The sequence below is a fragment of the Cibotium barometz genome, chromosome 6 (assembly GCF_041138505.1).
Source record: "Cibotium barometz isolate CiBa-2024 chromosome 6, ASM4113850v1, whole genome shotgun sequence".
Lineage (NCBI taxonomy): Eukaryota > Viridiplantae > Streptophyta > Polypodiopsida > Cyatheales > Cibotiaceae > Cibotium > Cibotium barometz.
This window is the reverse complement of record NC_141051.1, coordinates 37,717,293-37,723,292: the sequence shown is the minus strand read 5'-3', so window position 1 is coordinate 37,723,292 and position 6,000 is coordinate 37,717,293.

Sequence of the window (6,000 nt, the reverse complement as noted above, 5' to 3'; positions counted from 1 at the left end):
TGATTTGTTGCCTAAAAGTTCTGGTAGAATTGGGTAATTAGCCAGTCGTGCCTCTTGGGAGTTGGATGGCCACTCTCAATGGATAATCACAATGGACCTCAATTTACTCCCTTCCATTTTACCCAAAGAATTCAGATAAATGTTCATGTGGACAGAAAAATTTTCTTTCAACAGCGTATGGCATATATGTTTGGGCCAGAAAGACTGAGGGAAATATTGGAGTCTCCTTTGCCGGTGATAATTCCAATGATTAACTATGCAAATTCGTTTGATGTGCATGTGTTCATCCTCTTCTAAACCTGAAGTGTTTTGAAGTTTTCTTCTGAGAATTGAGTTAGTAGAAGGTTCTGTTTTCGCATCTGTGTCAAAAGGGTTTTTTTGGATAACAATGGCTTTCCCTTATCCAGAGTTTCATGGAAAAAGTGATGAGAATGTGGAAGAGTTCTTAGAAAACATGGAAGTTGCATGTATAAGCAACCATATCCAGATACCCGCTCAAATGTTACGCCTTTTGCAAATCTGTTTGAAGGGTGATGCACGGAGCTGGTGTAAGGGTTATGAGGAGGAGTTGCAGAGGGCTGATCCACCTATGCCATTGACATGGGATAATGTCCGACAGGCTTTAACAGCACAGTTTGTGAAGGTGAAAGATCCAGACAAAGTTTGGCATGAAATACAGGAATTGAGACAAAGAAAAGCGGAGCCCATTGATGATTACATCAAGAAGTTTTCCATATTATGGGAGAGCTTGTGTCAAGCCTTGCAGCCACAGGTGCCCCCACCAGATATGATGAAGAAGGATCGGTTCTTGGTGGGCCTCAAGGAAAACCTGCGTTGGAGGGTAGAATTGAAGAAGCCAAGAACATATGAGGATGCATTGGAGGTGGCAAGGAACAAAGAGTGGAAGTTGAATAGACTAACTCAATTGGGAGTAAGCTCACTGCCTATGGTGTCAAAGATGAAGCAAATGGATTCCATGCAAAGTCGGGTTCCAGAGGAGGTTCATCCGGCAGATGCGGTTTCAGTAACTACTCAAGTTGCGCCAGCAATGGTCACTACTGCAGCACAAGATGATGAACTGAGGCAGGACTTGAGGCAAGTGGTTGATTTGATGAAGAATCTTAGTCTAAATATGTTAAGCAATGTGGGAAATAATCGAGGTCGTATGAGACTTGCAAATCAGCCAGGAGGTGAAGGACAACCAAAGAATGGTTTTGGTGGACAGAATAATGGCAGGGGTTGGAGGCAGTTGCCCACATGCTATAACTGTGGAGAGCTTGGCCACATCAGCCCACAATGTGATAAACCACCAAGAATGGGTGGAGATATGTATCCATTGCCTGCACAGTTGCCAAACCGGTCAAATGATTATGGCATAGAGATTAAGGGTGAGGCAGGACCTAGTGGACTGACCAAGGAGGACAAGGGAAAGACAAAAGTGTTAAGTGTGGTCACCTTGGAGAAGGCAGCAATGTTGGGAGATACATTAGTAATGCCTATTGGGAAGAGAACCACAGAGGATAAAGAAGGAAGAAATGAAGCAGGTCCCAGTAGGAAAAAAGGGAAGAGTCATGAGGGAGAAGATGTGAAAGCTAAAAGGAAAAGGAGAGCTCGCCGAAAATTTCATGTCTCAGATTTTCCACTAGGGGAAGGGCAGGATAGCTATGACTTGAAACAGGACCTGAGCAATAGGAAGGCAGACGTGACCTTTGGACAACTAGTGGAAATGATACCGAAGTTGAAGCGCCAATGGAAGAAACTAGTTAGCCCGCTGGGGAAGGAACCCAATAGAGGGTCAGTAAGAGTGTTGGCCATTGATGAGTCTTCAGACATTTGTCCCATAGTGGATGTTTTGGCACAAGAGGAAGAATCTTGGGCAGGGATACGTGGATGGTGGTGCACAAATTTGTGTAATCACTCAAACATGTGTAGAAAAGATGGGCCTGACAGTAGAAGGAGTCTCAGGATTCCGCATACGACTGGCAAACCATCAAAAGATCAAGTGTTTAGGGGTAGTGAAGAGCTTGGAAATCAAAGCCTATGCAGTCAAAACGGTAGTGGATTTTCATGTAATGCCAGCAGGATTAGGGGCTTATCCTATCATCCTTGGAAGACCATGGCTACGCGCAGTGCGGGCTGTTCAAGATTGGAGACACAGTACAATCAGCTTATATGGGGAGACAGGGGGCAAAAGACTATTTGACATGAGTAGTAGGAAACCACTAGATGAAGATTATGAAGAAGGGGAGAGTCCAAGTAGTGAGGAGTCTTCCACTGTGTCAGATGAAGACAGTAGCACCACCACTAGTAGTGAGGGAGAGGTAAATGTGGCGTTTCTGATGGTGGACAGGGTCTTTGAACAGACCAGCATAGTCGCATCCATGAAAGGGATTGAAGATGAGTCCAAGGGCCCATATGAGGTGATTGAAGAGCTAATGCAACCCCAGGTGAAGCCACACGAGAAACACGAATTGATGGCCAGGATGATTAGCACAGATCTCTCAGTCATGGAGAAGGAGAAGTATTTAAAGATGTTGTCAACATATCCAGATTTATTCATCACATCGTATGAAGAAGTTTGGGGCTTCAAAGGGGAAGATTTGCACATAGAGCTAAAGGAAGGAGCCAAGCCAGTACGTCAAAGATTAAGGAGAATGGGTCCAGAGCAGATGAAGGCTTTGCGAGAAGAGGTGGACAAACTACTAAAGGCTGGTTTTATATGCCCTGTGGAGACAACAGAGTGGGTAAGCCCAGTCGTGGTCACTCCAAAAAAGGATGAGAAATGGAGGGTTTGTGTGGATTTCAAACCTTTGAATGCAGCTACAAAGAAGGATCCATACCCACTACCTTTCATTGATCAAATCCTGGATTCAGTGGTGGCGGGTCATGAAAGATACAGTGTGTGTGATGGGTTTTCAGGCTATTTCCAGTTGAAGATTGCTCCAGAGGATCAGAAGAAAACTACTTTCATTACGCCATGGGGCTACTTTTGCTATACAGTACTACCATTTGGGCTAACAAATGGTCCAGCTCACTATCAAAAGAGAGCAAATTGGGCGCTTCTGCCATTCATTGGAAAATGTGTACAGGATTTCATTGATGATTTTTGTGTCTACAGCACACGAATGGATCACTGTGAAAAGCTGGAAATGGTGCTAGAACGATATAATGATTGTGGTGGCCAACTCAATCCCAAGAAGTGTTTCTTTGCAAAACCAAGGGTAAAATTGTTGGGTCATATGGTGTCAGAAAATGGCATTGAGGCTGATCCAGACAAGGTCAAGGCAATCATGCTTCTTCCTTCTCCAGAGTCTACAAAACAGTTGGCAACATTTATTCAGAAGGTAAAGTACATGTCAAGATTCATTTCATTGTCCTCACAGCTTTTATATCCATTACAACAGGTGGCAAAGCACGATCCTTTGCAATGGGATGACAAGTGTGAAGAGGAGTTTCGGAGAGTCAAAGAAGTCCTAGGGGAGATGACCGCGGTGCAGGCTCCAAATTGGGAACAGGTTTTTTATGTGAATCCTTCAGTAGGAGAGGATGCTATTGGTGCTATGTTACTGCAAAAAGGGAAGGGGAGCCAATATATGCACCCTGTCTATTGTGCTAGTAGGGTAAAGTCAGTAGCAGAGAGGGGACTGTCAGAAATAGAGTTGGTAATGGTAAGTGTGGTGTTTGCTTGCCGACGGTTTCGCCAATATCTTTTGACAAAGCCATTTGTATTCCTAACTAGCTACACATTCTTGCCTCAGCTAATCAATGGTGTAAACATGTCTAAGGCAGTGAAAAAGTGGGTGATTGAATTGCAGGAGTTTGAGTTCTCTTTCTTGGTGGAAGAAAGTAACAGAGCTACTTTGGCAGACTTGTTAACTTATAAGGAAAACCCTCTGCTTGTCAAAGAAGAAAGTATTAGAAAGGTAGAAAATGTGGCAGAAGTAAGCAATGCTCATGTTTTGTTCTTTGATGGTTCATACAGGAAGAGCCATGATGCAGCTTCTGGTGGTATAGCTCTTTATGACCAGCAAGGTAAGCTGATTTGTAAAAAGGGATTCAAAGTTGATGCTCATACTAACAATGAAGCAGAATATTCTACATTGGAAGCAGGGCTAAACATTTGCATTAAGCATGGTGTAAAGAGACTATGCATAAGAGGATATTCTCTACTGGTGGTAAAGCAAATACTAGGAGTATGGAAGAGCAAAAACCCTGCATTGAGGAACAAGTGTTTCAAGATCAAGAGCTTGTTGAAGGAATTTGAAGCATGGGGCATTCGGCATGTGGAGCGTTCTCTTAATACAGAAGCACATGAAGCAGCACAGGGAATGATTGGCGAGCTGTATGTGTTAAAAGCTGATTTGCCACTTTATCGGGGTCGTGAAAGTCTGACACTGGAAGAAAAGTTCTTGTTGACAGGAGTCATTCCCAAGGACATTGAAAAGGCAAAGAAATATGGGTTTGTACGCAGAGCTTGCAAATACAAGCTCATTGGTGACACCTTATACATGCAAGGGGCTGACTTGGTGTTAAGGCGTGTACCATGGAAGGAAGAGCTGTACAGAGTGCTTGAGGAGAATCATGAAGGAGCATGCGGTGGCCACTTTGCATTTAAAATCACATTGCACAAAATCTTACAGGAGGGTTACATATGGCCAAGTATACAAAAAGATGTGCATCACTGGTGTAGCTCATGCAAAAGGTGCCAGGCATTTGGGAAATGAATTTTAAAACCAGAGTTGCGCAAGACAATCTTGGCCTTTGACATTTTTGAGAAGTGGGGAATTGATGCAGTAGGACCTTTACCCATTACCAGCAGGGGGAAGAGTTATATTTTGACAGCTGTGGATTATCTTTCCAGGTGGGCAGAAGCTAGAGCAGTGAAGCAAATTACGGCAAGAGATGTTGCAAAGTTTGTTTATGAAGACATCTGCTGTAAATTTGGGGTGCCCTTGGAGCTTCTTTCTGATCAAGGGCCTGGTTTTAGAGCTGACTTGCTAGAATACTTGTGTGCCAAAATGCGGATTAAGCATAATTTTACTACTCCTTATTACCCGCAGTGCAACGGTTTGAATGAAAGATTCAATGGTGAACTTGTACACATTCTTGCAAAGGTGACAGAACATCAGGGCAAGAATTGGGATCTGGAGCTGTTCAGTGCTTTATGGGCTTATCGTACATCGGTGAAGACAAGCACAGGTTTCACACCTTTTCACTTAGTGTATGGCAAAGAAGCTTTGTTACCTGTGGAAGTTGAATTGCCTGCAGTTAAAATGTTAGCAAAACTGCTAGGGCCATCTAGCAACACATTTAAAGAGAGACTTTTACAGTTACAAGAGGTTCAGCTGGACAGGATGAGTGCCTTGGAACATTATGAGAAGATGCAAAATAGGGCATTGACAAAGATAAATGAGAAGATTAAGAAGAAGGGTATTGAGGAAGGTGATTTGGTGCTACGCTATAACAGTAAGCTGGATAAAACCTTTCAAAAGAAGTTCCAAGTGAAATGGGAGGGGCCCTTCAGAGTAATGAACTGCTTTGCTAATGGCACATATCAATTGGCTGACCTTGATGGAACCCCACATGTATCAAGGGTGAATGGTTTACGTCTCAAGTTATATCATGCACGACTGATGATGGTAGACAAGGATGAAAGAATTGAAGAAGTGAAAAGCAGTGTCTTTGAGAACATGGTAATATCAGATGCATTGAGTCTCACGACACTGTTTTCTGCTGACCATGAATGATCTAGTAGGCTAGGGGATGGGCAAACTATGTTAGGTGTTTTTTGGTAATATTTTCTTGGCATATGTACACACTCATGCATGGCATTTACAAATAAAGGATGTCCATCTCCAAGGGCCAAAGGGGGTATAAGGCCACATGTGAACGGATCCAACAAAATATGCAATGTGTACAGTTAGTTATTGGTTTACCTGGATAAATAATAAATGGAAGAAGTGAGAGATGAGAATCAGTTTCACAAGACAGGTTTTAGCA